General features: G+C 39.9%; 1 protein-coding gene across 7 annotated transcripts in view; it reads right to left on the bottom strand.

Moving 5' to 3' along the window:
* Nucleotides 1-6,671: 6,671 nt before the first annotated feature.
* The window catches only part of samd12 (sterile alpha motif domain containing 12), a 57,109-nt gene continuing 38,816 nt past the window's right edge, over nt 6,672-24,964 (bottom strand). For 5 of the 7 annotated variants that reach the window (XM_089023858.1, XM_089023854.1, XM_089023857.1 and 2 more), the window contains one exon: nt 6,672-7,424. The gene's annotated coding sequence lies outside the window, so the exon portion shown is untranslated. The remainder of the gene's footprint in view (nt 7,425-24,964) is intronic. The other 2 variants (XM_089023853.1, XM_089023860.1) reach the window with 1 other exon arrangement.

Genomic DNA, 24,964 nt, shown 5'->3' with positions numbered 1-24,964 from the left:
ACAGTATATATAAAACGGGAATGTATTGATCCCATTTAAAAGAACCTAATGCTGTGTATGCATCAGAGTGTTATTTTAACCTGCTCGCTTATTCAATTGCAGGACACTTTTGGTCCATAAATGTTTATGCGCATCAAACTAATTTCAGATCATGAAATATCGTCAGGTATTTAACTCATTCACTGCCATTCCCGAATTTATTCGGGAATTGAAAATATGACGTAGAGCGCCATTCCCGAATGTGTTCAGGTTTTGTTTTTTCATGCTTTGGTGCCGATAAAGCGCTGGCCAGACCTTTGGCAATGTTTTTTTTCCCCTTCCGCAAGGGGGCAGTATTTCCCTTTTCCGATATCAGAATCATCTTTATCAGAATCAGAATCATCTGTATTGCCAAGTATGTAGAACACACAAGGAATTTGTTTCCGGTCGGACACGATGCACTAGTATCCTCATCAAAAAATTGCAAAGAGGCACTATACAGTTCAATTTGGGCTACTGGTCAAAGAGTTAATGGCTTAGGGGAAGAAGCTGTTTAAATGTCTGCTGGATTTGGTGCGCATGGATCGGTAGCGCCTGCCTGAGGGGAGTAGCTGGAAAAGGTGGTGGGCAGGGTGCGGAGGGTCCAGTATGATTTTTCCGCACCCTAGTTTGGATTCTTGCAGTGTGCAAGTCCAATATGTATGTATTGCATTGTATTTTGGACAACCACCCTCATTTCAAGCTCATATAACTCCAGACCCGGATCATTTAGGAATTAACTTTTTTTTCTGAAGAAAGAAGAGAGTCTAAGGTTTCTTATGCTGTATTGAATGTTTATGTAGTCCTAAAACGTAATCTTAAAATAATTTCCCCGACTTGTATTTCCAATTTGCGTCATCTTCATTTGCGCTAAGGCGTGAAGCAAAGGAGCCACATTTCAAAGCAGAGGCGACCCTTACGATAAAGAAATTAATAAGCGAGGAGTGCTTCTGGCTGAATGTCACTATGCTTCATAAAGCCGCATAAGCCTCCTTGCTGCTATTTGGTGGCAGACGGGGTGAAGGGGCCATCCCCGTTTTTTTATCGGCCAATTAAGCTCAGAAGAGGGGCACTAATTAGCGAGGTTGGCTAGGAGGCAGGCCAGGATCTCGTGACTGGCCGGCACTCATGATTGGAATATGTCGATGAAGAAAAAGGTCTGAGTGCCACTCCAAAGGGCTGCTTTTTAAAAGCTTGGCTGCCTTTCTTGTTGTACTCATCCACATTGAGTTTTTATAAGTGGGAAATATCATCCTAAAGCGGGAGTTTTTGGCAGCTAACGACAGTACGCTCATCAAAGTGCTAGCTAGCATGAAAAAAAGTTGTGTCAAAACTAGCCACAGTGATACCTTGGCTTACGAACTTAATTGGTTCCCAGACAGAGTGTGTAAGGTGAAACGTGTGTATCCCAAAAAAATATTTCCCATAGGAAACCATTAAAATGGGAATAATCCGTTCCCTGGTCCCCATAAAACATCATTTTCTACTTTGTAATTTTCTAAGCCTTAAAACTATACAAACTATACCACATTTTATGGATAATAAATGTGCTATGGTATTATAATAAAGAAATAAACTGTACAGTATAATAAAGTCGTTCTATTTACCTTTGTGATAGTCGTTGATGGCTTGATGGAATGGATTGTCCGGTTTCCTCAGCATTAGGCACTTGATGAGGAACGTAACCTTCTTCTTTCACCATCTTGAGGAATGATCCCTTGTAGGTGCTTTCTCTGCCATAATTTTATCTAGTTCCTCATCAATTGTGTTCTGTTTAGCTGGGTTGATAGCTTTTTGCATCAAGTCTACAGATGGCTTGTGCTGGTTGTTTGTGGAGCCTGATTGATGGGATATTTTAACCTTGCAGTCTACATTCTGACTTTGAACTATCAAAGTTGAAACTCTCTCACTGTCGTCTGCCTGTCTCTTTAATGATTAAACCACCCCCCACTGCTGCGTTCTTGACCAATCACGTGGCTTTAACCGAAGACTGGGGGTGGGGAATAGAGGACAAAAACAGACGGCTGCCATTTTGTTGTTAGAACGATTTTAGAAGAAAGATTTTTGACCAGAAAATTATAAGGCCACATTTTGATTATTATTTTTGTTATATCGAAAACAAAAATGTTTGTGACCCTTTCCGAGTACAGCATTGACTACAGTGGACATCTTATCATGTGATCACGTGACAAGTTGTCATTATCAATTCAAATAAATCTTAAAACGACCCGAACGTGTATGTTTAACACACCCGCATGCAAAACCCCGTGTCCCATTTTCATCTTGATGTCCTCGCGGTCCACTTGATGACATCATACATGGTTTCGTTTATCGCCAACCAATCAGCTGCAGCTCGAGCGTTTTCAAAGACGTGTTTTGTCTTCCCCTTGCCTGAAACTCGCCGAACCATCAGATTATCTCCCAGCCTCGTGGAATGTGTTTACCGCAACCTGAATATGTACGTTTTCATCACGGCTTCTTGACGTCATAAAGAAGATAGATGTGATTTTTTTTTTCCTAAGCACTGTTAAATGCTTCCCACGCAAATGGCTAAAATTATTCTCGTTATCTGATCCACGTTTCCAGTCCTATGGCTTAATTCAAACGGTATGCGGCTCAACTGGTAACAATACAAAGCTCCCTCACCCATTTGCCAGCGTTTCGAAAAGGTATCTGGGCAAGAGTTATGCCTTAGACCTTTTCTATTTCTGGAAGAGCTCAATTGCTCAATGCACACATTTGAAGGCAGGCGCATTGAGCAATTGAAAAGCAGGTGCATGAAAAGGTGGCTTTTGCCCAGCGGGGACTATTCAGGCAGATGGTCTCATATTAAAGACACACTGTGGACAATAAAAGAAATGGGGAGGAAGCTGTATATATATACATATCTATATACACACACACACACATACACATATATATATATATATGTGTGTGTATATAGATATATATATATATATATATATATATATATATATATATATATATATATATATATATATATATATATATATATATATATATATACACACACATACATATATATATATACATATATATATATATATATACACACACATACACATATATATATATATATACACACATACACACACACACATATATATATATATATATATATATACACACACACATATATATATATATATATATACACACACATACACATATATATATATATATATATATATATATATATATATATATATACACACACACACACATATATATATATATATATATATATATACAGTAAAGTCTCGTTATATCGATATCGGTTATATCGATAGTCCCGCTTATTACGATATTATTTCTATGCACGCACGGAGAAAATTACATGCGCGCAGGGTCGGATATATCGATAGTCCCGGTTATATCGATATTTTTCGGACTCCCTTGAATATCGATATAACGAGACTTTACTGTATATATATATATATAGGTAACGGGCAAAAGGAGCCATGTTTTAAACGTTTGGATGAGTGGGAGGGACGATGTAATTTGTTGCCAAGGACTCTGAATTGAGCTGCACCGAAACGCTGCAATTTTAACCCCACAATCCTTCTGGGACGTGCCGACTGGCAGCCGGCAGTAAATGAAGTATTTTTTTTTTTCCCGGTAAGATTTAGTGATAGGTTTTTGTCCTCATTAAAACGGAAAGCCCGAGCGCGACCGCTGGCTACCTCATTAGCATTCAACTGCAATCCACTTGAGGTGGGTTACAATTCGAAAGATTTGGGCTGATATGAGGCCACTGAGGCCGAGCAGGAGGATAATGTATCTTGCTTTTTTTTCCTCCATTCACTGCCATTCCCGAATTTATTCGGGAGGTAGGTAGGTAGTGAGGTAAGTAGCTAGCTAGGTAACGAGGTAGTTAGGTGTTGGTTTCAAATTCTTGTTAATGTGCATAAGCACTCTATCATTAGGTATCTAGCTAGGTAGGTAGGTGGGTAGGTAGAAAGCTAAGTAGCTTGGTCGGTAGGTAGGCAGTTTGCGAGGTAGGTAGCTAGCTAGGTAACTAGGTAGTTAGGTATCTAGCTAGGTAGGTCGGTAGGGAGGTAGGTAGGTAGAAAGCTAAGTAGCTTGGTCGGTAGGTAGGTAGGTTGCTAGGTAGCTAGCTAGCTAGGTAACTAGGTAGTTAGGTATCTGGCTAAGTAGGTAGGTAGCTAGCTAGGTAGCTATATAGGCAGGTAGCTAGGTAAGTAGGTAGATAGGTAGGTATGTAGCTAGGTAACTAGGTAGGTAGCTAGGTAAGTAGGTAGATAGGTAGGTATGTAGCTAGGTAACTAGGTAGTTAGATAGATAGCTATGTAGGTAGCTCTCAAGCTTGGTAGGTAGCAAGGTAGGTAGCTAGATAGCTAGCTAGGTAGCGAGGTCGGTAGCTAGGTATCTAGCTAGCTAGGTAGGAAAATGAAAAATCACATGCTAGTTTAAAAAAAACGTATGAAAATGTCTCACCTTTTCAGTGAGAGCGACCACTAAAAACAACAAAGATCCCCCCCACCCCCAACAAAAGTGATTCTCCGCTCTCTGCATGAATTAATATTTACTACATGAGGCTGCCGCGAAAAGCCATCTCAACACGTCAACGTCCTTTTTTTGCTATCATCTCGACAGAACACAACAGATAGGCGAGTTGACGGCTCAGAAGGACGCAAGGCTAGAATGGCTTAGAATGACACGCGGGGACATGTTTTGAGCGCTGCCTTAACTTGACAGCGCAGGGGTTAATTATGGATGGCCCTCTTAGTGTCGGAGAGGACTCAACGTTAAGTCGAAGAGACTAGCGTAGCCTCGCCTGCCTCCTCCTGGCTATGCTTCTCTAATGTTTTATTACTGCAAAAGGTTACAACGGGTGGCGAGGCTCGGCGCTCACGATTGGAAACAAGCTCACTGACGGAACAAGTTAAGCACAAACTTGCTTAATATCTTATGGCTGACCCATTTGGATTGGATTGGATTGGATTGGATTGGATTTGCCTTTATTAGTCTCGCAATGGAGAAATTTACATTTCACAGCAGCAAAGTTATGAAAGAAATGAATGTCTTGACGCGTCCGTGTGAGAAAAGCATTGTTGAAAGAATCTTTTTTCGCAAACTTTTCGGGAACTTGTCTTTACGACTCAAGGGAGACGCAATGACCATTCATAGGTCGCTACAATAAGTTCAAATGAAAAGAAAGAGCTCTGATGCTTATGTGGAACTGTCGCGGCTTGGAATTGAAGCGGATTTACGTGGGACAGGAGATGTGAGACAGTTTCTTTTCGTTAATGGATGCTACAGATTTGTTTTTGCTTTCAACATCTACCTTGTGTACATTTCGCCATGACGTCCCTGATCCACTGGTGAAAAGGACGCTTTGATAACCTCTTCTTTCATCTCGAACTGCTTCATACAACAAAGAGGGTGCAGAAAGTGCTTAAGATTGAATGACTGTCTGTCTCTTTTGTGTTGCGTCACATTACAGGTAACATCCGAGTTACGACCGGGTTCCGTTCCGACAAAACGGTCGTAAGTCAAACGGTCGTAAATCGAAAAGCAACAAAGAGGGTGCAGAAAGTGCTTAAGATTGAATGAGTGTCTGTCTCTTTTGTGTTGTGTCACATTCTTTGTTATTTAGTTTTGTGGTTTTGACTTCAAGATGGCGCCGTGAGAGTGGCTGCCTTTACAGCAGCTCCTGTATTTTGTTTTTCTACTTCTTCCTTTCCTTTTCTCTTACTTTCATCACTTTACTTCTGTAAAATGTGAATTTCTCCACTGAGAGGCTAATAAAGGCTAATCCAATCCAATCCAAATGTCAAAACGTTACATCACATGATTGACACCGGGAGGGTTAAGAAGATAGAAGCTCGAAAAGATGCTAACAAACCTTCCAATCTTTGTTTCCCTTTAAAAAAAAAAAATAAAAATCAGAATCTCTGATTTGATGGATGAAATTGCAGATAATTCAAATGACAGTATATCCGAGAAGCTTTCCAAATACTGTAATGGATAAAAATTTGAGAACATCCTTTGTGGGTCGCAACAGTGGCTATCATATCATGTTATCAGTTTACAGGGTACATTAAAAGGGTTAAACAACAAATGAGACCAATTTGCATATTTGCAGATGAATATCATCGAAGCTAAAGACAAAAAACATTCTACTTACCACAGATCCCTTTCTTGGTTCTCGCCAGTCTTTATAAGTCAACCGTTTTCACACGTTTGACAGCAACTGTTGTGAAAGCGTCCGAAATTTTTAAAAAATGATCGAAACAAGCCGCTACTGTGTCGGGATTTTCAAAATAAAATTTGAAATCATGTCCGAAGGCGTCCTTCCCTGTAACGAAATGGCGATGTCAAATCTGTCCGTGTTACATGGTAACAGATGGACCTTCTGAAACTTGGCATCTCCGAGGTTATTTTGAAGTAGTTTTGGGACCCTTTAATTCATTTTTATCTGTGTTTTGCATTTGACTAAACATATCAGCCTGCGTGTTTTGGGTATTTTAGATGCAATAAAATGTTTTCAGATGTCAGTTAGGAAACAAAAAAATGGTTGTCCGTTAAATTCTGAATATTACTGTTTGTTTTTTTTGGTCTTAACTCTATTTTTTTCATACATCCCACAATGAGACTGAACAGCACTGTGTGGTTTCCAGACGGACATTTTATTGCATGTAAAGTGTCTGTCACAACAATCTGTCATATATTCACATGATCCTATCGAGCGGATGAGCACATTTTCAGATTCCGCCATCTACAATTATCTCGGTGTGGTCTCACTTTGCGGGATGGTGGTTTTTTTGAGCCGTTTTCCGGCTATGAAAAGCTACACACAATGGTGGAAAACCGCCGCGGTAATACCCGGTTTGCTTTCGGAAACGTTTTTTATGACAAAAGTGCCAAAATTGAAGGGTGCAGAAAAGCGCATTGTAGTCATTTCGTCCAAAAAGAGTCAATTTGCGGACATTTAGCGAGTTTCATTGACAACTAACAACTTGAAATGGTGCCCAAACTCCATTTAAATTATTTTTTTTGGTGTTGAATTAGTGTTCACGGCATAAATGAGTCACATCTTCAGAGCTACAGTAATTCACCTGCGATGGTTCGAAGTCAATGTCTGTTATGAAGCATTTCACCTGCGCCGTTTGCATTTGGGGAACTTGGAGGGCAATTTTTGCGTCGTCATGAGGAATCCGGGCCATCTGGTCTCATTCATCATTCCCTCTCATCTTGTCACTCCGTATCAGGCCGACACTCCTTTCCTTTAGTTTTTTCCTATTTTTTTTGGGATGCAGGAAGAGGGGGAAGGGGGTATTAGCAGTGTTTGAAATAACGTCTGCCCGGAGGCCCGGGGCATACAACTTTCAAAACGTCTCGGCCCGGGTGGACGACAACTTCTGCAAGACAAAAAATAAAATACAATTTCAAATCAAACGTTTGCTTTATACAATGAAGCAAAAGCGACAAGCAAACCACTACAAGCTACGTGGACTCCTCTTTCTAAGCGCCTTTCAAAACTGTCAAGTACACTTTACAGTCGCGGTATAATGTACGTTTTTTTTTAAGTGTTAGCTTCTTTTGAATCTTTCTTCTGGGGTTGAGGTTCTGTGCATCTAATTTGGAAAATGATATTGAAATGCACGACCTTATAATGCTCGGGAAGTCCGAAGCACAAAACAGGCTTCTGATTGGCTGCCGTGCCGAGTATGCAAATGGGAAAACGAACGTTAGCCAATCAGAAGCCTGTTTCGTGCTTCGGACTATACAGTGACTGTAAAGCGTATGCAAATTGCCAAATGAACATTCGTTTAGCAATTTGCATACTCGGCACGGCAGCCAATCAGAAGCCTGTTTCTTGCTTCGGACTATACCGTGACTGTAAAGTGTACTTGAGAGTTTTGAAAGGCGCTTAGAAAGAGGAGTCCACGTGGCTTGTAGCAGATAACGCAATGCAAACATTGAATTGTGCACAATAACGACAAACGACAACTGGTGCAAAATCTTCAGCAAGGGATATTTACATAAATTAAGCAAGAGAGCATTTGTGGTAGGTACTTCCTTAATTAAAAAAAGTCCTTTATACTTATATAGATTTTTTTCCGATTAGTCGTCTTATTATGTTTCAAGTTGTTAAAAATGGGGCTGGCAACTTTATAGCCGGGCGGGCAACTTGTCAGAGTTGTCTGCCCTGGTGTCCGCTAACTTTTTGCCATGAGTTTCAGACACTGGTATTAGACATAGAAATGTAGATGAGACTGTAAAAAGGTGAACTGCAGGGCTAGTCAATGAAGTGTGCTAAAGTGTGTGTGAGGTCACTCAGGTCTGTGTGCATGTGATAACTATCGCTTTTGGTAAACTAACGGAACATGCCGGGGGAGCACTTTGTGTGGTGACAAAGTCCCTGCTGCTCACACATTTATAGGACTTTGAGTTGACCTCAAAGTCCTTCACATGACCATCGGGATTTCCTGAGATGTTTTACAGGGGGGGGGGGGAATCATATGAGAACAACCGATATGAAACTAATCAGCTATGTTCACACTCACAACGGCGCAAGCGCTCATTTCTAACTGGGTCCAAGGAACGGAAGCGTCGCCCAGTCAGACTGACGCAAATAGCGACATTGGAGAGGTTTTATCACCCCCGACTTATTTCACTTGTTCCCATTTTCCGCGATGCTAACATTGAGTTATACTTGAGGGCATTTGAACAAATCGCTCATGCTTTACACAGGACCCCCGCAAGGCATGTTTTCACATTACTTTCATCTCACGCTTCAGGAAAAGCAAACGAAGCCTGCGCTCTGCATTCGGTTTAAAGTAGAAATTGTGGGAAAGTAGAAATTTGCCACCAGAGAGGGTGGAAGGTGGTAGATTGTGGCTAGCTAGCCCGGAAACTGCTTTTTGTTTCCTTCTTGAGCAAAGCAGGGCCTGAATTTTGCAACTTTACATCTTAAAGGACGTCTCCGATGTCTCCGGACAAGTTGTGTTACTAATTTGTAAAATGGCTTCAAATGACTTCTACTGAGCGTATTTTACAAAGATTCCACAGCATATAGCTATATTTTACGTTTTAAGACTCGCGCTGAATATTCCGGAAGTCTTGTTTTTGAGTTGGTGACGAGTCCGTATGTGACGTCACTGAAGGAACGCCCCTGACCGAAAAAAGGACACATTGTAACAGTCCTTCCATCACGTCAATGCATTTTTCTGTGCTGGTTTGGTCTGAAAACGTTGTGTTGCACCAAAAAGAGCCAGAAGAGGGCGACCAAGCTCCATATAAGGAATTTATCAGCCTGTGGAAACGGGCTGATTAATTCCTCACAGGAGGTTGGTCGCCATTTTCTGCCTCTTTTTTGATGATACATTTCCCCCCAATGTTGCCTCAAAATGGCACGGAATAAATCATTTAATCAATTGCAAACATGTATGCTTTCCTCTTCAGAACTATTTGAATCATATTCATAACTGGATGTGGAACAAGAAAGCATATTCTCCGAATCTGAAGCCATTGTTTTGATTCTCAATTTTTTTTTGCAGATTTTGGACACTAAGTCATTTTTATTCGTGTTTTGCATTTGAATAAAAATATCATACTGTGTGTTTTGGGTATTTTAGATGCTATAAAACATTTTTCTGATGTCAGTTAGGAGACAAAAATGTGATGTCGGTTGTCCTTTAAATCTGCCTATTTAATCCCAGGGTGGAGCAGTAGCCTGTTTTTTTAAATATATATATATATATATATATATATATGTTTTTATACGTGACATGGTTTCAATCACGGCTGGCTAAATCCTTAGCATTAGCATAAAAATTGCTCCTTGGACTGAACACTGCCAGGCTTTTGACAAAACGTCCTTGGGTGACTTCCAACACAATTCGGAACAACTCCAATAGCTCAATTTCCGTGACTGAATTCATTGTTTTCTTTCTTTTTTTTTTCTTGGTTCCAGCATTTCGATTTTATTTCTCATAAACGTAGCCTGCCCATTTGATTCTTTCCAGCGTTGCTCTGATACGCTTTTCATCATAAAATCGCATCACAGTTGAGGTTGCTGCAGATGAAAAAGGAAATGAAAGGCTCTCAAAAGCTACTTTTAGGGGGCATGTGGACCCGGAAAAAAAAATGGTTCTGCTCATGAATGTACATGAGAACAAAGAAAATACAAATATAACACAGAGAAGGGTAAAAAGGCAGTTAAAAAAAGTTTAAAACCCTGTATTGTAGGCGCATACCGCATAGCCCCCGAGATAGGGTGGAACATTCCCCCAAAAGGAAATTACAGTGATACCTCGGTTTTCGAGCATAAACTGATTTGTTCAAAAACCGAAACAGCACTTTGCTTTAAAATCAATGTAAAAAATCTTAATCCGTTCAAAGTCTAGGAAACAACTTTTAACTATTTCATCGCATAAACCGGATAAAAACGAGGCGTGTTGGCACCTATCCCTTTGGGCAAACACAGGGCACACAAACCAAATTCTTGAACCAAATATGTCTGCATTTTCGCAAAAAAACAACAATATTAATGCGTCGGTCACAATGAGGAAGACGTGACATATAAGGAAGTGACGTATAAGGAAGCGGAGGGTAGTCGAGTGACGCATTCAGATGCACTCAGTTTGGTTGAGAACCAAATTTCGGTTGTATACCGACCGGGGCATAAAAAATATGACATTTTTGGTTGAAAACCGAATGAGATGAGAACCGAGACGTACTTTGAAATTCTGTTCCTGTACAGAAAGTCACCACAAACCGGTTTCTTGAGAAATGCATTGATTGACATTTCACAATAAGAAGAAACTTTTTTTGGGCGGTGGGGGATTAGACAATAGATGCTTATGTGGTGTCACATAAACTTCCAGGAAGGCGTTGATGTCATGGATGCAAATGCCACCCACATAGACATTTAAAACAACACCCGAGCGATGAATTGACAGGCCGACAAAGAAATCCATCATTGAAGGCCCCGAGACGGACGAGCAAAACATCAGACAGACCATAATGATCTGCAGCTTTGATGTTAAAAGACAAAACTCGCCCACATGACAACATTATGAATGCACCATTTAACTTCGGGATGGTGACATAGGCACTCCGGAGTTTCATTATTTATGTTTTAAAAGAAATGTGAATGAGCATGTACAGATGCTCCCCTACTTACGAATATTTGAGTTACGAACAACGGGACATACGAACATTTTTGGAGTCACATATTCTCTGCAGTTTTTATAGAACGTATATTTGATTTTTTCAGTACAAACCAATACATGTGATATGAGCTTTAAATATACTTATATAAACCTGAAACATAATTTCCATACAAAATATCGCACTAAGCAACTTACAAACAAATTCACCTTACAAACGACCGTTCGGAACGTACAGTGATACCTTGGCTTACGAACTTAATTGGTTCCCAGACAGAGTCTGTAAGGCGAAAAGTGTGTATCCCCAAAATTAATTTCCCATACGAAACCATTAAAATGAGAATAATCCGTTCCGAGGTCCCCGTAAAAAATAATTTTCTACTTTCTAATGTTCTAAGCCTTAAAACTACAGAAAATATACCTTATTTTATGTATAATAAATGTGCTATGGTATTATAATTAAAGAAATAAACGGTACTTTATAATAAAGTCATTTTATTTCCCTTTGTGATGGTCGTTGATGGCTTGATGGAATGGAGTGGCCGGTTTCATCAGAATTAAATACTTGATGAGGAACGTAACCTTCTTCTTTCACCATCTTGAGGAATGATCCCTTGTAGGTGCTGTCTCTGTGATAATTTTATCTAGTTCCTCATCAATTGTGTTCTGTTTAGCTGGGTTGATAGCTTTTTGCATCAAGTGTACAGCTGGCTTGTGCGGGTTGTTTGTGGAGCCTGATTGATTAGATATTTTAACCTTGCAGTCTACACTCTGCCTTTTCTATCTATCAAAGTATCCTAACTATCAAAGTTGAAACTCTCTCACTGTCGTCTGCCTGTCTCTTTAATGTTTAAACCACCTCCCCTCACTGCTGGGTTCTTGACCAATCACGTGGCTTTAACCGAAGACTGGTGGCGGGGAATAGAGGACAAAAATAGTCGGCTGCCATTTTTGTTGTTAGAAGAACGGGCTCGTTCGCGAACGACACATCACTCATTGAGGCAGCTCCGTGTACGAAAAAAGTTCATATGCCAAGGTAAAATTTTCATAAATTTAACGTTCGTAGACCGAAATATTCGTAAGCCAAGGGGTTTGTAAACTGAGGTATCACTGGATTATGTTTGTAAATTGGGGAGCGTCTGTACTTGTAATTACTTTTTTCTTTTTGCTGTACATATTTGGAGCACACAAGGGGTAGGAAATGGGTACAGCATAGCCTAGATGCAGAACAAAAGAGCCCCTCATTCACCAACATGTTTTTTTTTTCAGAAAAACACAGCGAGCGGACGCTACTTGGTTCACTTTGTAATTTCAAACACGCCTCCCACCCCCTTTAGTGATTTACGCCCAAACAATAAAAAGTCATTTTTCTCCACAGCCTTTAATATTCAACGTGATTTTGATTTGTTGATTTAAGGCCGAGTCTGCAATTGCACAAGGGTTGTCACGGTGACCGCGTGGGCGGGCTGCAGCGATGGCTGTGTCAAAATCGAATCCTCACGTGAAAATGACAGCGCGGATGATAGGTCTACTTCAATCTGGCGGTTGAGCTGGAAATAGGTTGATGAAAATAACGGATGTCTTTATTTTATTTCATTTTTTAACTCATTCACTGCCATTCCCGAATTTGTTCAGGTTTTGTTTTTTCTTGCCGGGGTGCCGATAAAGCACTGGACAGATGTCTGGCAATGTCTTTTTTCCCTTCCACAAGGAGGCAGCATTTCCCTTTTCCATGTTAGCGCCAATATGGATGGATTGCATTGTATTTTGTACAGCTGCCCCCATTTCAAGCTCAGATAACTCCAACCCCAATATATTTTAGGAATTAACTTTTTCTGATGAAATAAGAGAGTCTAAGGTTTTTAACGCTGCATTGAATGTTTATGTCGACCTATAACTCAATATTCTATGGGTCCTGGAATTCGAGTGGCAATGACAAAAACCCTGGCGCAGAAGTGGACACATTTTTGCACACGTCTGGCAGTGAATGAGTTAATATTGAGTCCACGAGCACCTGCCTCTTCTGAAATAAGCACAAGGCCGTTCCGCTCGCAACCTGATTTTAAAATAGCTTATTTGCCGTTTTTATGTGACGGTGACAATGGATCAAAAAGAAAGATCCCAGTTGCTAGGCAGATTCTAGCGGTCTTAAATATAACCACGCACTCTACATACGACCATCTAGGAAGTTCTACGGCGTTTGCATTCATGAGGGTGTTGGCGAGGGATGGAGGCTCTACCATTTGAGAGGCGCAAGTGAGGCTTGGTGGGGAGTGGGGGAGGGGCGCTCACACACTGGGCTGGTTGCCCAGACACTTTGTACATGTTGTACTTGTGCTAAATATTTACCAAGAGATCCCGAACAAAAGTTTGTTCAGAGCTCATGGACGTTTTATTTGTGCCAGGAAGGGCGATGCGAGGTAGGATATTTGGGATTTTAAATGAATTTCAGTAATTCACAATACAAAATTTTGTAAAGATGAAGCCACTAAAAGGAAGATATTGGAAGGTAATATTGAGAAATAAAAAGTAGCTAAGCTAACGTCATGCCATATCATACATGTAAAGTCTTACGATTGTGTTGGGAGACTCCCGATTTTGACTACAATACTCACAAGACAGACGCTCCCCAGCTTGCGAACATTGCAGTTACGAAAAACGGTACATATGAATCTGCGTAAGCTCTCAGTCGTACAGGAGTGGTCCATCGATGAAAAGGTTTCTTCAGCCGTCATCTGTACTTCTTTGAAGGTGTCTTACGTTTCGCTTCTTATCCAAGATGCTTCTTCAGCGAACTAAAGTCTTACTGGTAGTATCGGCCCTATATGTATATCTATCCCTACTTTAGTTCGCTGAAGAAGCATCTTGGATAAGAAGCGAAACGTCTGACACCTTCAAAGAAGTACACATGCCGGGTGAAGAAACCTTTTCATCGGTACATATGAATATTTTTGCAGGTATTGTATGTCGAAAAATGTCGCTTACGACACATATTGGTTGCGTAGAGTATATGGGCGGGGAGAAAATCGCTCTTCCCAGTTGACGCTCCGAATGGTGATGCATAACAAAAATAATGGCTGCTGGCACGTAATGACTGAATTAGCTTCAGTAATGACTTACTGAAAACCCAATATTGTCGTACTACAGTAGATGTGAATTTATTTTACGACCGATATAGTGTTATACTTCCCCGTTCAGTGTTTGACTTAAACATAATGTACATTCCATACAAAATATAGCACTGAAGCAACTTACGAACAAATTCTCCTTACGACCGTATCTCATTCGTAAGGTGGGGAGCGTCTGTACTTTTTCATTCTGGTTCTAAATTCTTAAATCGATTATTTGCCCGAAGAATGAAACGGAAACATGGTCACCGTGACCTCACCGAATGCTTGTCAATTTGCAAATATTGACATGGATACGAAGGAGAACTGATTGTATTTTAAGAGGGGGGTGGGGGGGGGGGGGTGAGGCTCCAGGTCACCGCGACTCTGCGGCGAGTTTGTAAGATGAAAATTTGATTTCTGGTCACACTCATGGCCCACCATTTGGAGAGAACGGCACAGAAACGACAAGTTAATCGAAATACCCGTACCACTTCGGTCAACACGGCAAATCTCAAAAGCGTTGCTTCTATGGTACTTTGAACCCTTAGAGCAGGGGTGTCAAACATACGGCCCACGGGCCGTAACAGGCCCCAAGGAGGTTTGATCAGGCCCGCAGGATAATTTAAAAGTGGACAAAATGCACAAACGATATGGAATTCATATTTTTGATGAAGTGCAATTCGATAATAGTCCACTAGGGGACAGAGCGGTGCTGTTTCGATCAATGTAGAAGTTTTTTTTTTTTCAACACTCTCATTAGCCAAAATGTCATTATCCAAGCAAAGAATAGTAGATAAGAAGTGTAGAATTTTCAATGAAAAATGGACCACGTCATATTTTTTTAGAGATCCATGGGAAACCTTTGTGCTTAGTGTGTTTTCAACAAGTTTCGGTATTTTGGTTATTCATAGCATGTATGGTATAATTTTAATGGCACGGCCCACTTGTCATCTACCGAGGCCATATGTGGCCAACGATGTGAAATGAGTTTGACACCCCTGCCTTAGAGGGACAGCGGTCACTATAGTGGACATCTTATCGTATGATCGGGTTACAAAGTTCATAAAGTCACATGATACTGCCATGAGTTTCCGATAAAAAGAATCGAAACGAAAAGTTGATCTTCTGGTATGGCGTTACGAGTCCAGTCTGACCGGTGTGGATATCAATGTTATCTGGGTCTGCTTTGCTTGCAATCGGTGCGGTTCTTCTTGCGGTATGAGAATGGAAAAAAAAAACATTCCAGATTTTATACCGATAACGACAATCTAGCATCTCTGGTGCCTCGGCGTTGACGCGCAAACCCCTCAAGTATGACCACGCGATGGAAAGATAGCATGTCGAAAAGCCAAAAGTAAAACAAATGTTGCAAAAACACCCACGGTAGGAGATATGATGAAACATCCCACCGTATAAGAACCGTGGAGATCGCTAATCCGTTTGCTAAATTCGCCTTTGACCCTGCGGCCCAATGAATGATGACTTTTATCCACTGAATGATTGTACGCGGTTGCCCGCATCTGAACGGACGCACCTTTACAATGTCAGACGGCGCATCATGACTCAGAGAAGTCAACCAAATTTAGAAAACATGTAAAGCAAGTATTTGGCTTGTGCAAAAAAACATAATAATCCGGATATGCCGGTATTTACGTATGCGCACTGTGCAATGGAATGTTTATTTTTTTCCCATACATTAAACCATTTATCAATAATCCGAGCCTTTTTACCCCCACAAAGGTCGCCGGAGGAGTGCTTGCGTCTCTCCCAGACGTCTTCACAGAGTTGGCGGGGGACACCCTGAACTGGTTGCCAGCCAATCACAAGGCACGCAGATACAAACAACCATCCGTGCTCACAATCACCCCTAAGGACAGTTTGACATACTTCAATAAGTCTGATATGCATGTTTTGGGAATGGGGGAGTAAACCGGAGCACCCAGTGAGAACCCGCCCATGGAGAACATGCAAATTCTACACCGGAAAGCCGACACTGGAATTGAACTCAGTGCATCTTCACTGTGAGGTCAAAGTGCTAACCTCTAGTCCACCTGGTCGCCAGTGTTCAATATACGTCGTCCAAAAACGACAGTTCGTGTTAACTCATTAACTGCCATTCACAAATTTGAGAATTGATTAATTTTTATATATTTATTATATTTATATACAAATTTAATGTATTTTTTTCCACTTCTTTCTTTCCTTTCCTCTTACTTTCATCACTTTGCTGCTGTGAAATGTGAATGTATCCAGTGCAAGACAAATAAAGGCTTATCCAATTAAAATTCTAAAATATGACATAGAGCGCCATTCGCGAATTTGTTCGGGTTTTGTTTTTTCATGCTTGGGTGCTGATAAAGCGCTGGCCATTGCAACAAAGGGTCAGCATCTCCCTTTTTTCCATGTTAGCGCTTTGTTCCAGCTTTATCTGTTGTTAAAGCGTGATATAAACCAACATGCATGTATTGTATTTTGTCCAGCCACCCCCATTTCAAGATCAGATAGCTCCAGACTCGTATAATTTAGTAATTAACTCTTTTTTAATGATTAAAGAAGAGAGTCTAAGGTTTCTAAAGCTGTATTGAATGTTTATGTTGTCCTAAAACTCAATATTCTGTGAGTCCTGGAATTTGAGTGGCAATGACAAAAACCCTGGCACTGGACTGGACACATTTTTTTGCACATCGTCTGACAGTAAATGAGTTAATAATTTACCGGTAATCTGGAAATACCCCAAGGTCAAAACATGGTCCACGTAAGCAGTGGGCTGAGGAGGGGGACAGACAGTGTCACCGTGAGCGAACGGTTTCCTAATAAATATTGACTCATCGTCGGCTGTTGAAAGGGATTATCAAAAAATAGACTTAGACTTGAAACCGGTGCGAAAACTGATAAACGCCACGTTTCACATTTGAGAGCAACCATAAAACAAGATTGATCAATTTCTTCTAAAGACGGTGAGTTACATCACTTCTCCTGTTCGGTAAATCTCCAAACATGGGATCAATCCAGATTAAAAGGCATGAAAATCTGTCACTCGCAGTTGACAGATAAATCAAGGCCCCGACAGAGTGAAATGTTTCTGCTATTTTGGCTCTTTGAGAACTGGCGGCATGCGGAGAAACTGCTCATTAGAAGGCAAGAGTGACAGAACACCCCCCTGCTCTCCCGTCACTCCACGAGAACTCATCCAAACAGAGGAGGAGGAGAGATGCAGATGGCGGGAAAAAAAATAAAATCTGAGAACGAGAGAGGAGACGAAAGAAAAAGGCACGGGCAGGAAAAAGAAGGCTGAGGGTTGGCGTGAAAGTGAATCGAGAGGCGATACAGCGCTGGAAGGAAACATGCCAGTGGACGTCATTAGCCCCCGGGACCAAAAGCTGTTTAACGGGCACGCTCACAGCACCACTCCATTATCAGGGGGGTGCCTGCCGGCGGCTTTAACCCTCCTGGGGGGTTTGCTGCGGCGTGTTCCATCATGGTTCAACATATGGGAGGAACCCCCAAGGGGGGGATTGTATTTATTCTTGACCCAACCTGTGGCGATAGCAGAGCCAATTCGTGCACGTTGCTTAGCACATTCTCGCTTGAAGCAAGATCAAAATTTGGATTAGCATTCAATCTGTGAACTAAAAGAGCGATTATGAACAAATAATTGATTCATAATTAATGTTCATGTTACATGGCAAACAGATGGAAACTGAAACACTGATAAATGTTGTTAGAAATGAATTATAACGGCTTCATTTAAATTCTGAATGTAATTCTTTTTTTGGGTTTTTGGTCTTAACTAGTTATGAATAAAATGTATGATCATTATTATTATTATTATCATCATTATCGATACTATCATCATCATCATCATTATTAATAATAATAAAAATAAAATACATTACATTTCTAAGCGCCTTTCAAAACTCTCAAGGACACTACAATTATCATAATTGTTATCATTATTATGATTTTATCGTGACTATCATCGTTATCATTGTCATCGTTATTATTATCATTATCGTCCTCAGTATCATAATCATTATTATTATTATTATTAATAATAATACATTTAATTTCTAAGCGCCTTTCAAAACTCAAGGACACTTTACTATTATCATCATTATTATCATTATTACAATTTTATCATTACTATCATCCTTATCATTGTCATCGTTATCATTATCATCATTATCGTCATCATTATCGTCATCATTATCATCATCATTATTATTATTATTATTAATAATAATACATTTAATTTCTAAGTGCCTTTCAAAACTCTCAAGGACACTTTACTATTATCATCATTATTATAATTTCATCATTACTATCATCATTATCATTATCATCATTATCGTCATCATTATTATTATTATTATTATTATTAATAATACATTTAATTTCTAAGCGCCTTTCAAAACTCTCAAGGACACTTTACTATTATCATCATTATTAAAATGTAATCATTACTATCATCGTTATCATTGAAATCATTATCATCGTCATCATTACCAACATTATCATCATTATCATTATCAATAATAATAATGATACATTTAATTTCTAAGCACCTTTCAAAACTCTCAAGGACACTACTATTAACATCATTATTATCATTATTATAGTTTCATCATTACTATCATCGTTATCATTATCATCATTATCGTCATCATCATTATTATTATTAATAATACATTTGATTTCTAAGCACCTTTCAAAACTCTCAAGGACACTTCACTATTATCATCATTATTATAATTTCATCATTACTATCATCGTTATCATTGAAATCATTATCATCGTCATCATTACCTACATTATCATCATTATCATTAATAATAATGATACATTTGATTTCTAAGCACCTTTCAAAACTCTCAAGGACACTACTATTATCATCATCATCATTATTATTATTATCATTTCATCATTACTATCATCATTATCATTATCATTATCATTATCATTATCATCATCATCATTATCGTCGTCATCATTGTCATTGTCGTCACCATTGTTGTCATCATTATCATCATTATTATTATTATCATTATGTCAACCAACACACATGGTCATATGGTCTCACTACAATCGCAGCCCCCTTTATCCCCTTCCGTCCTTCCCAAATGTTCAAAAGGCTGCCATCGAAAGTCAGGAAGAATGGATGAGAATTATCCTCTGCAGTGCTGACACCGGTTGCGGCAAAAGTTGCCAAGATTAAACTTTCCCCCTATAAAACTATCTGCTGGAGACGAGTGGTTGGCAGAGAGAGAGAAGGCAGAAGGGAACATGGAGTTCACAGGCAGGGTGGATGTCAGCTCCATCTTGAGAAAATCAACACGCAGTAAAGAAACCCCCCCCCCATCTTAAGTTCCTCCATTGGAGGAGATGCTCTCCTGATGCCCACTAACACGTGTGCAAACTTCATCTTTTAAAAAAAAAAAAGTTACATAAATAAATGACGCCTCCACACGCAGATGCCGACACGTGTCAAGATAATGACACGCAAAGCCCACCGAGACTTGAGCGCATTGCTTGCCAAAATAAGCAACATCCGGAGAACTAAAAAAAATAAAAAATAACAAAGTCGTCCTTACAGACATATTGAAGGGATCAGTGAAAAAGGCGCCAGGCAAAAGTAGACGATAGAGATGAAAGACAAACGGCGAGATGAAAAACAGCAGAAGCGATGACGAATCCGAAAGATAAAAGATGGCGAAGGTTGGAGATGACACCAAGCAAAGTTGACAAATGCAAACTTTCCTCTTCTGGAAAGACCTTTCTAATATTTGCCTTCCATCGGTACAAAAGAGGAAAAGGAATATTTCAGACATTGGATTGGCTTTACCTTTATTAGTCTAGAAAACCAAACCAAATAAATACAGGAGTAGCTGTAAAGGCAGCCACTCTCACGGCGCCATCTTGAAGTCAAAAGAACAAAAAACAACAACTAAATAAGTAATATGACAACACCAAGACACACATTCTTAAGCACTTACTGTAACCTCTTTGTTACATGATGCAGGTCTAGATGAAAGAGTAGAGGATCAAAGCGTCCTTTTCACCAGTGGATCACGGACGTCATGGTTGAATGTGCATGTCTACTACAAGCTAAATGTTGAAAGCAAAAACGAAGCGGTAGATTGTGGATTGACTAAAAAAATTGTCTCATATAGTGATACCTCGGTTTACGAACCCCTTGGCTTACGAACTTTTTGGTTTATGAACATTACATTTATGAAAATTTTACCTTGGCATACAAACTTTACCTTGGCATATGAACTTTTTTCGTACACGGAGCTGCCTCAATGAGTGATGTGTCGTTCGGCAGCCGACTGTTTTTGTCCTCTATTCCCCACCCCCAGTCTTTGGTTAAAGCCATGTGATTGGTCAGGAATGCAGCAGTGAGGGAGGTGGTTTAAATATTAAAGAGACAGGCAGACGACAGTGAGAGAGTTTCAACTTTGATAGTTCGAAGGCAGAGTGTAAACTGCAAGGTTAAAATATCCCATCAATCAGGCTCCACAAATAACTCGCACAAGCCATCTGTACACTTGATGCAAAAAGCTATCAACCCAGCTAAGCAGAACACAATTGGTGAGGAACTAGATAAAATTATCACAGAGAAAGCACCTACAAAGGGATCATTCCTCAAGATGGTGAAAGAAGAAGGCTACATTCCTCATCAAGTGTTTAATGCTGAGGAAACCGGCCACTCCATTCCATCAAGCCATCAACGACCATCACAAAGGTAAATAAAACCACTTTATTATACAGTATGGTTTATTTATTTAATTATAATACCATACAACATTTATTATACATTAAATAAGGTATAGTTTGTGTAGTTTTAAGGCTTAGAACATTACAAAGTAGAATATTGTGTTTTATGGGGACCTGGGAACGGATTATTCTAATTTTAATGGTTTCCTATGGGAAATTAATTTTTGGGATACACACTTTTCGCCTTACACACTCTGTCTGGGAACCAATTAAGTTAGTAAGCCAAGGTATAACTGTATCTCCTATCCCACGTAAATCCGCTTCAATTCCAAGCCGCGACAGTTCCACCTACGCATGCAAAGCAAAAAAAAAAAAAAAAAAAAAAAATGCACAATAGCGTGTGCGGCGCACATCTCCAGAGGGAAAAAAAAACATGTTTTTTTTTTTTATCAGTCACGTCATCCCTCACGTTTGTCACCTCGCCACATTGAGCTGTGGGCTCCAAAACAACTCCCCCTCCTCACCTCCCCTAACCCTGTCCCCCATTCACTTCTTTTCAAAGCATCCTTTCAATTTGGTCCTCTAATGGAATCATTTTTTCATATCGGGGATTAATCACACCAAACCATTGTGTGTGTGTGTGTGTGTGTGTGTGTGTGTGTGTGTGTGGGTAGCTTGTGAAAAGAAATGAAAGGAACACTAAGGTCAAGGTCCTGACATGTTCACTCGCTTGTAAATATCGTGCGTCTCGGATTCGTCAACTCGAGTTGGTCAGTAAATAAGTAGTCCAAGATGGCGTCCGAGTAGGCAGCCGTCAGCAAGTGCTCTTACGAGCTTTGATGAGAAGAAAGAAGTGTCAGCGCAGAGCGCCGGATGCATATGTGGAAAATGTCGCGGCTTGGAATTGAAGCGGATTTAAGTGGGACAGAATATGTGAGACAATCTCTTTCCATCTGTCAATGGATGCTACAGTTTCGTGCTTTTCTTCCAACATTTAGCTTGTGGCAGGCGTGGATGTTCCACCATGATGTCTCTGATCCACTGGTGAAAAGGATGCTTTGATCCTCTCCTCTTTCATCTAGAATTGCTTCATACAACAAAGAGGGTGCAGAAAGTGCTTAACTCAATCGCTGCCATCCCGTAATAATAATAATAATAATAAGAAGAAGAAGAAGAAGAAGAAGAAGAAGAAGAAGAAGAAGAAGAAGAAGAAGAAGAAGACATTTCATTTGTAAGCGCCAAGGTCACTTTAAAGTCACTGGATCAGTTTTTCTGTGGGTTAGCAGCGGCAGCCACATGCGCCAGCGTTCACTCAACCCGAAAATAAAAAAAAAAATAGCTAGCTAGCTAGCCACCAGATAGCTAAGGTTTCTTACGCTGCATTGAATGTTTATGTAGTCCTAAAACTCAATATTCTGTGGCTCCCGGAATTCAAGTGACAATGACAAAAACCCTGGCACCGGAGTGGACACATTTTTGCACATCTGGCAATGAATGAGTTAAAATTGAATGACAGTCTGTGTCTTTTGTGTTATGTCACATTATTTGTCATTCAGATTTTCGTTGTTGGTGTTTTGACTTCAAGATGGCGCCTGCAAGAGTGGCTGCCTTTACAGCAGCTCCTGCATTTTGTTTTTCTACTTCTTCCTTTCCTTTATTCTTACTTTCATCACTTTGCTGCTGTGAAATGTAAATTTCTCCACTGCTAGACTAATAAAGGCTAATTCAATCCAATCTAAATAGGAAGATGTTGCAGGTTATCAATACAGTTTTTTTTTTTTGCCCATTCGCACAAATTGATGAAGTCGCCCGATCCAAAAATCCATCCGGCGCGGCGTATCGGAAACACACCCGCACGTACGTACGTTGAAGCTTTGGTAATCCTTCAGATTGAATCAATACTGTTCCATCAACTAGCGGCTTTTTGTTGTATTTATCCCAACATTGAATGAGAGGACACAGACAGCGACCTGTCCGTCAATGAAATCCCGTTCAATTTCAATCGCTCTCATGGGTAGTAAATGTGAACAGGCAATTGGTTGGCTGTCAGTTTCTTCCTCTTTTTTTAATGTAAACATTATTCCAGTACATCAATATTTGCGATGGCTATTTAGAGGTTGTTACACCGTCGGCTACGTTTAATGAATGTCTCGTCATGCACAGAAAAGACGTAGCTGTTTGGTTTCATGACAGATGTGCGCTTTGAGGGTTAGTCAAGAAGATAACAGTGATTGGTCGTCATTCGTATAGACATAACGGAGATAGAATGGTTTTTTTTTTTGTTTTGGGTGGGATACAAAAACAGACGTTTCAATGACAGACACGGCTGTCACGGCTCGTTTCCCCCCCCCCCCTCACGTCCTCATCCTTGCTATCTTCAATATAGCTTGCCTAAAAATAGTTTGAGAGAGAGCCAAGCGGACAAACAATAAATAAAAGAGTCCTACACAGATGTGGGAAGAACAAAGATGTCAACATTGTCTTTTTTTTGTCTACATGTCAAACGGCGACAACGTCAAAAGTTTTTTGGTGACTTTTTAGGGGACAACTCGGGAGATTCCTTCTTAGGGTCCTTTCGAATTCATGAATTTAAGTTCCAAAAATCATGAATTCATTCACTGCCGTTCACGAATTTATTCCGGAATTGAAAATATGAGGTACAGAGCCATTTCTGAATTTAGATTTTATCGCTAGGCCTTCAGTGGTGCTATCTATTGGCTATCTAGCTGGCTAGCTAGTTATCTATTATTAGCTATATAGTTATATGGCTAGATAGCTATTAGCTATGTCTATTATTATTATTAGCTATCTTCTCTTAGCTAGCTAGCTTTCTATCTGTGTTACTTCCGGGTTGAGTGAATGCTGGCGCGTGTGGCTGCCGCTGCTCACCCACAGAAAAGCGTGACCGTAAAGTGACCTTGAGAGTTTTGAAAGGCGCTAATAAATGAAATGTATTATTATTATTATTATTAATAATATTTTTATTACAGTAAAGGTTTTTACATATGTCATTCGTTGAAGGTGCGCCTTATATACCAGAAAAAAAGGTAATTTAAATGTCCCAATATTTTTGGAGGGGAGTGTGTGAAATAAATAGTGTTGGCAGCTCACCCTTTTCGTGGTTATTAGAAAAGAATTAGACGACGAATGGAGGATTTATGTGCGGTAATTGTCTTGCCACTTCACAAAAAGCCTCAAGTTGGATTAGGAACAGCCTTCCCACGGGGGGAGAAAAAAACATAAAACCTTCAAGAGCTACCGTGAAGTTTGAGTGACACTTTTAAAAGGGGTGGCTTTAAAGTGTTACTGTAAGAGCAAACTAGCCTTTTGGGATGAATTACGGACAGCAACAAGATATAAAGTCACAATAATAATAATGCAGTTAATTTATAAGCACCTTTCAAAACCCTCAAGGACACTTTACAGTCACAGGATATTTTTTCTGCGGGTGAGCAGCGGCTGCCACACGCGCCAGCATTCACTCAACCCGGAAGTAATATAAAGTAAGATAGCTAATAGATAGCCAGCTACATAGCTAGCAAGACAGATACAAATGGGTACTGAAGAAAATAAGTACATTTATTTACAACCTAACAATAGCAAATAGATAGCCAGCGAGATAGATAGCTAATAGATAGCAAATAGATAGCTAGCTAGGTAGATAGCTAAAAGATAGCAAATAGCTAGCTAGCTAGTTAGCTAGATGGATAGCAAATAGATAGCAAATGGATGGAAAATAGATAGCCAGCTAGGTAGCTAGCTCGATAGCAAATGGATAGTGAAGGAAATAAGTACATTTATTTACAACCTAACAATAGCAAATAGTCAGCTAGGTAGCTAGCTAATAGATAGCAAATGGATAGTGAAGGAAATAGTATTTAGCAAATAGTCAGCTAGGTAGCTAGCTATTAGATAGCAAATGGATAGATAATAGATAGCTAGCTAATTGATAGCAAA

Source organism: Hippocampus bargibanti, linkage group LG20 (genome assembly GCF_051943395.1).
Source record: "Hippocampus bargibanti isolate YZ-2025 linkage group LG20, ASM5194339v1, whole genome shotgun sequence".
NCBI lineage: Eukaryota > Metazoa > Chordata > Actinopteri > Syngnathiformes > Syngnathidae > Hippocampus > Hippocampus bargibanti.
The sequence above is the reverse complement of the archived record's forward strand: the minus strand, read 5'-3'. Positions and strand labels throughout refer to the sequence as shown.